General features: G+C 51.1%; 1 protein-coding gene across 1 annotated transcript in view; it reads left to right on the top strand.

Moving 5' to 3' along the window:
• Positions 1-744: 744 nt before the first annotated feature.
• Positions 745-7221, top strand: part of SFMBT1 (Scm like with four mbt domains 1) — a 69764-nt gene continuing 63287 nt past the window's right edge. The window contains exon 1 of the mRNA XM_056501245.1: positions 745-834. The gene's annotated coding sequence lies outside the window, so the exon portion shown is untranslated. The remainder of the gene's footprint in view (positions 835-7221) is intronic.

Genomic DNA, 7221 nt, shown 5'->3' with positions numbered 1-7221 from the left:
TCGCTGCTGGCCGCCGCCTCGGTGCGGACCGGCTGCGCCGATCGGGGCGGGGGGCTCTCCCTTTCCGCCCCTCCGTCCCCGCCGCACGGGCAGGAGCGCGGTGTTGCACAACCCGCTTCCTTTTTCTTTCGCTTCGCTGCGCCGCGGGCAGCGGCGGCGAGTGCGCGGGGCGCCGGTCTCCGCCCCGGGCGGGGGGACGGCGCGGCCGGTGGCGCCCGCCCGCTCCCCGCCAACTGCGGCGCTGGCGCGGCCCCGCCGCCTGCGCGGCCCCGCGGGGGGGGCGCCGCCGGTCCCCGCGCCCCGGCCGGAGGGGCCGGTTCTCTCCGAGGGGAAGGGGGCTAAATCCTCGCCGGGGCGGGGGGGATGAAGTCGGGACCACGCATCCCGCGGCAGGCACCGACCGCCCGCTCGCCCGCCGGGCCGTGTCCCTTTCCCGCGGCGCCCGGGCAGGGCGTGGACGCCCGCCCCGCCCCGGCAGAGCCCGGGTCCCGTTACCGGCGCCGAGCCCGCGCTGGCCCGGGCGCGGCGGGAGCAGGTGTCCGGGGGCAGCAGCCCGGGGCAGCGCGGCGGGGCGGGGTCGGGGCCGGGCCCGCGGGGCCGGGCGGGCGGCGGGGCGGCGGCGGCGGGCTCGGCGCGCCCGCGGCAGGAGGGAGCGGAGCGCCCGAAAAGCCGTGAGGGGAGGGGAGGGCGGAGGGGCGGGAGGGGGGAGGCAGGCAGGCGGGCGGCGGGCGCATGCGCTCTGGCGGGCCGTGCCATATTGGAATGAGGCAGTGAGCGGAGCGCCGGGGAGCCCGAGCCCCGGCAGCGGCGCAGGGCTGGAAAAACTCCCCGCAGGTGAGGCGGGCGGCTGTGCTGCCCGCGCGCGGGCGGAGCGGCCCCGGGCGCAGCTGCTGGGGGCGTTTTGCGGGCGGGGCGCGGGGCCCGGAGGGTTTTTCCGGGCTCACGAAGTTTGGATGCGGGAAAAAGGCGGCGAGGCGGGAGGAGGAGGAGGAAAGAGGCAGGCGGAGCGCGGCGGGGAGGCGGCGGCGGCAGCGCGGGGGGGACGCGCCTTGTGCCGCGCCGAGGAGCGATGCGCGGGGCTGGCCGGGCGCCGCCGCGCAACTGCCCGCGCGCAACTCTGCGCGCTCCCGCCGGGGGCCCGCGGCGTCCCGCGGCGCGCTCGCCCGAAGTTGCCCTCGCGGCCGGCCCCGCGCCCGCCCGGGGACGCGCCCGGCCCCCGCGGGAACTTTGTGCGCGCCGCGCCGCCGCCCCGGCGCGGCCGGTCCCTCCCCGCGCCCGCGGGGGGCCGAGCCCACCGAGCGCCTCTCGCTCGCCCCCCTCCCCCTCAAAATGGCGGTGGAAGGGGACCTTTAAACCCCGCGCCGCTCCGCTCCGCACCCCCGCCGGGCGCGGCCGCGCTCCGCTCGGCGCGGCGCGCGTCCCGCCCGGGGCAGCGGCTGGCGTCGGTCCCCGTCAAGTGGCCCGTCAGCGAGCGGCTCTCGCCTCCCGCTCGGGCTGGCTGGGTGGGTGTGGGGGGAGAGGGGCGGGCGCCGCCGGCTCTCCCGCAGCGCCGCCGCCCGCGCTGCGGGGCCTGCGCTGCCGCGGGGCCGGGCATTGTGTGCGCGCCGCGCCCGCCGCCGCCGCTCCGCACCTCCGGCGGCCCCGGCGAGCGGCGGCAAGCCTTTGTCTCTCGGGGAGTCTCTCTGCGCTGCCCGCCGCTCCCGCACCTGGAGCCGTAGATCGGGCGCCGGTGACACCGGCCGGGCGGCCGCCGGGGATGCCCCGGGACGCCAACTTCGGGCCGGGGAGGGAGCGGCGCCGGGCAGCGGCTGCGGGAGGGCTCCGGCCGGGCAGCGCCGGCTGCGAGCGGGAGGGCGGAATGCCCGCATCGGAAGGACTGAGCAAGTTTTCCGTCTGTGGCTTTTGCAAACTTGCTACCAGCCCCCCCCCCCCCCCCCCCCCCTTACACAGTGGAAATAATGAAAGGAAAAACAGCGCGGGCAGTTAATTGTGAATTGGTAACTACATTCGCTGTTGCAGTTCTGCAAGGCCCTTATTTATTGAGAAATAGGCCAGCGATGCCTGTTTCACAGTCACATGTGTGCTTTAGCGAAACAATTATATCTACTTTGGAGAAACTTGTTGCCGTTATAAAAAGATTGTACATGGTAACCCTCATGTCTGACAGTTTCACCCGCTCTGACAGCCGAAACCTGGTGGAAGAGGTTTGGCAGCAAAAGAAAAGGCCTAACTTGCTGTTTCTTTGCTGTTCCTTCCTTCCTTCTTGGGAGCTGGCTGCTGTCAGTAGCCCGGGAGGTTACCATAGTGAACAGTTCCATGAGGCAGAATATGAGGTGCACCACGCAAAACTCACGCTGGACAAAATGATAATCCACCTTGTAACTTCAGAAATATCATTATTATAACCTGCTTATGGTTGTGATGCCTGTGAACTGGTCAGAAACATCTGATTTGTAAGAGGAAAAGTAGTTAATGGGAAGTAGTCCTGCTCCTTCAGGAGTGGGGCTGTAACTTGTAGCATCTCCAGCATCCAGCAGGATGGATTCCTGGTCTGTGATTACTGTTTCAAGATAGCCAACTGTTGGGACGAAGTAAATCAATGTGGAGGTAAAAATAGATCAATTAACTGAAAGCCTAGGTTTCTTGTGTGGTAGGTGGTACTGATATGGACTTTACAATTAAAAAGTTTAAAAGTATCTGTCTATCTAAAAGATCATCTCTACGTAGAAGGCTTGCTGTCCTTCCTGCCTTCAATTCAGCCACTTCCTCTTTTGTGTTTGGTTTGTGAATTGTTGCTGTGATTGAGGGATGAGAATGAAATCTGGTTCTTCCCAGCACCCATGTTGGGGAGATGGTTATGGACAAGACGGACACCGAATGAAACTGATGTCGCTGCCTTTTTAATGACTCATGGTTAGGAGGTGGCAGGGAGTGCTGGGAGGATGAGAATGGCTTTGCTGTTGTTTGGTGTGTCTGTGCCAGGCACTTACCCTGGGACAGCTCGGGATCCTGTCAGGTCAGAGCTGACACCTCCTGAGCAGGGGCACAGTGCAGTGTCTGTAGCTCCTGCTCTGTATGGGCTTTCCTTCGCTGGTTTTTTCCCCCCTCTACTATTAATTTGCCGGTATTGAGTTATCTTATCTGATTCTTAAACCTGGCAAATCTCCTGAGCAATTGCTGTGTGGAAAAGGTGGATTAAGTGTAAACTGACATGTTAATGACTGATAGAGTTTGCATGGTGCGATCTTTATTTTCTGGGAACCCTTTTACTGCCGCATGGGGAAGATGTTAATGAGCACTGCAAGAACGACGTGTGCCATAGTATGTTTTAGTAACATTTTTCAGGGGATTTTTTGTCATTTCATGGAGACCAGTGACAACTGTAGACCACAACCTTTCTGTCGTGGTTGCCTTTTGAATCCACCGTCTTTTGAATTCACCTTAACATCATTGCTGTGCTCCCACTTTTAAAGTTTGGCCGTGGCATGATCATCATGCAGCGATGCACACATCAATAGAGTCATTTGGTGCTGCCTTGACTTAAGTAATTGTCCTACAACTGATGCACTTGAGGCACGTGGCAACTTAATTACACGAACACGCTGACAGTGAAATGATTCATGTTAAATCCACTACAGTGTCCTTTAAGGGCATGGGAAAATTAAACTTGGAGGTGCTTAGCAAGGGGCATTTTGGGGAGAGAGCTTCCAGTGCCTGAAACCACAGGGCTTGCATTGCATCCATTGTTCCTATAATGACATGGCAGCCTTAATGCTACAGATTTGTCTTGGGATTTGGTTTCTTGACTTGTTAAGTGTGTAATTCTGTGTCTTGTGTATTGGTCATTGACTTGAAACAGTGTAGCCTGTGCAAGTTACAAATGTTTTCTGGACCTATAACAGCTTTCTTTTGTGTTGTTCATCTGACTCATCTTGCTTGATGATTAGCAGATTTTGTGTGTCATCCTTGTTTTGGTCTCTTGGAGCATCAGTGTTGCTTTGCTGCTGCTAGTGGACTTGACTTTGTGCTCCTCTCCTTCTGCTTTTGGGAAGTGGCTGTCAAGTTTTAGGTCATGTGTTTAAACTTGAAGTGGGTGTTATCTAAAGCTTTTAAGATGTGTGTGGGGTTTCTCCCTTTTAGGATTACTTTCTTACTTGAAAAGTCAAGGGATAGAATTAAGGGGAAGGAGTTGATTTTTTTTTTTTTTTTTTTTTTTTGTTTTTTGTTTTGATTCAAATGATTTGAAATAGTGCTGAAGGCAAACTGTCAGTGTGTGAGATCCTGAAAAGGAGATTTAGCATTCACATTCTCGAAGTTCAGGAAAAGTAAAAAATGACAGTAAATTTTTATCTTATTTTTATATTAGTATCTTATGATGTTTAAAGCCATGACATCAGTGCAATGCTATTTTATTGTAATTATATATTTTTCTGGCTTTAATCCATAATTCTTTCCACTGTGCGCAGTTTTCTTTTTATTGATAAAACCTGTGAAAGAAGCATTGAGATGCTAATTAGTGCTCTTTTGATTTTAAAATAGTTTTGGTTCCCAGGGTACAGAATATAAATACATTTTTTAAAGTTAGATTTGGTGGATGTAAGACACACGTTTTCTGTTCACTTTGTGTTGATTTTTCCTTTTCCCCAGACTTTGCTGACAATCTTTGTGGATTGTTGCTGGTCATAGGATAATAGTAGTAATAATAATAGAATTAATAATAATAATAATAATAATAATAATAATAGTAGCAACAATTATCATCATTGCTTTGCCCCTATTTATGAGTGAGATTGTGGCTTTTTAAGTGTTCCTAGTGAAGGCTAGTCTGTAGAATTAAAGCATTACAACGTGAATTTTTCTCTGCATTCTTAATAGGGCATCTCTTAGGGGAATTACATGTTTGAATAGTTTAAACATTCCCCTGTGAGAAAGGAGGGTGTGAGCTTAGGCTGGAACAAGCTATGTGCCTATCAGTTGGGACTCTCCACATCTCTGGGAAATTAGTGAATTTTAACTAATGCAAAGCTGCATGGTAGTTCCTGAGTGGGAGGGGAATGTTTTAATAACCTTTGGAGATGGAAAGCCATAAGTCTTTGGGGTAGTTTTCTGCTGTGTTGGGTTGTCACCCACAGACATCACTGGGAACTGTGCAAATAAAGAAGGCTGGACAAGCCCAGGTCCCAAAGTCTCTGTCTTCCTCTGTCTCCCCCTCCTCTTTTTCCCTTTCTTTATGTCTTGTGGATTGTCTGGGATTTTTTCAATGGAGACAGTGATGTTTAGATTTATTTTTCTTGTGAAAATAAGCATCCTAGTACAACACTTGTTGGATCTCAGTGTCACAGAAACCCCAGACCCTCAGTCATGTTTTTTTGACTCGGCTTGGGGAAAAGTCATGAGAGGTGAGGCAAAAACCTGCACACATGCAGCTATTTCATGTCAATCCAATGAGCTTTGTTTCCTAGGATAACCAGGTAAACAATATTGTTAAAACCTGGAGAAAGAAGGGCTTCAATGAGGTTTGCAGTAGAACAACCATCTCTTCTGCAATGCCTTGCTCTAGTACTGGGATTTCTGCTCTTTCAAGTATCTTTTTTTATGAGACAGAGCAGCCTTAACTGACACAAGCTTTTTTGCTGCATGGATTACTTGTGGTAAATAATGCACAAGTAAGAGTTTTCCCTTCACTTAAAGTTGGTGGGAGCCATATATATGTATTTTGTTTTGGTTTTTTCCACCCATTGGGATTTGGCACATGGACAGGTTGCAGATGCTTTTACCTACAGTGCAGGTGAGTTGTAGCTAGAGAGGTAAACTTAGCAATTTGTTCAGATTATGTGGACATTTAAAATGTGATTATTGTCCCCAGAGTCCTGAGCAGCACTTGCTGGTTTTCAAGGTTATTGTTTATATTGCTGTGGCACTTCATTTACACTGGTTTATTTGCTGTTACACTTGAAGACACTCTTGTTCACTACAGAAATGATCTCTTTCTTCAAACAGATGATTTGGGAATGAGATTAGTGAATGTGATGTTATCTAAAAATGATGCAGCTATTAAACCAGCTTTGAGATTCTCTGAGAGTACTGATCAGTCAGAGAAGAGATGCATCTTGGATTATTTTTTTCTCTGAGAGTAAATGATGCAGGGCTGAGCCACCTCCTCTTCCATTTTGTCTGATTGGAGTTGAGGGCTCTCAGCATATCTCAAGAGGTGCTCTGCCTTGCAGAATTGGGTCATTGGTTGAAAAAAATGGTGGTGGTGGGGAACCCTGCAAGGTTTTGCTGTTTGTCACTTAATCCTTTTCAAGGATGTGAGGGACTGCAGCAGTGGTCCTGAAGTAGATATCAAGTGGATTGGAGAAGATGAACTCTGTCTTGATGTATGTAGAGGCTGTAGCCACTATTTCTTCCAGCAGTGGGTGACAGAAAGCCATAAATAGGACCTTCAGATTTGTCATTGTTTCCAGAAGAAAATGATCAAGTCAGGAAGTGAAGGCACTTCCCCTCTGATGCTGGTGCACATTTATTACAAATGGCCCGTGGGTCCTGTGGGTGTCTCACCTCTGCACTGGAGCAAGTGATGCTCTGGCATTTCTTGTCTTTTCTTTGTGATCTCTTGACCTGGGAAAATACATACAAATGTACAATTAATTTTTTTATTATTTGTTGTTTTTTTTTTTTCTTCTTTTTGCCTGACTGGATGAATTCCATTTAGAATTCCCTACCTCCTTGGGAGCTGTATGTGCACGTTTCCAGCTTTGCTCTCTGCATGGGGATCTGTGGCCTCTGGTTTAAAAAAAGGAAGTTATTTGTCTTGAAATCATTAAAAAAAAAATTAAATGTAAGGACTGTGAAACTCCATTATACTGTAAAGCCTTGTCTGAAACCACAGTGGGTTTTTGAGAGTATATTTTGTGTTAAAGTATCTTTTGAAAGGAGGCCAACACTGGCTTTAGTGCCCAATAACTTTGAGTGAGGACATGGTGCTGAAAAAGCTGTGGTGTTTCACAGCAGTATGGAAAAATGCTAGTGGAGCCTGACAGGGGTATGTATTATAGACATAGCCTTTCCCTCACACACACACACACACTTATCTATATATATATATATATATATATATGTATGTAAGTATTTATTTTTTCCTAATGTCAAGTTCCAGACATGCCCCCATTAGTGTGTTAAGCACTAAATTGTTCAAATTGAAAGTATTTACAATTTGAT

The sequence above is a fragment of the Oenanthe melanoleuca genome, chromosome 12, assembly GCF_029582105.1.
Source record: "Oenanthe melanoleuca isolate GR-GAL-2019-014 chromosome 12, OMel1.0, whole genome shotgun sequence".
Classification (NCBI taxonomy): domain Eukaryota; kingdom Metazoa; phylum Chordata; class Aves; order Passeriformes; family Muscicapidae; genus Oenanthe; species Oenanthe melanoleuca.
Note: the sequence above shows the minus strand (reverse complement) of the source record. Positions and strands in the feature narration are given on the sequence as shown.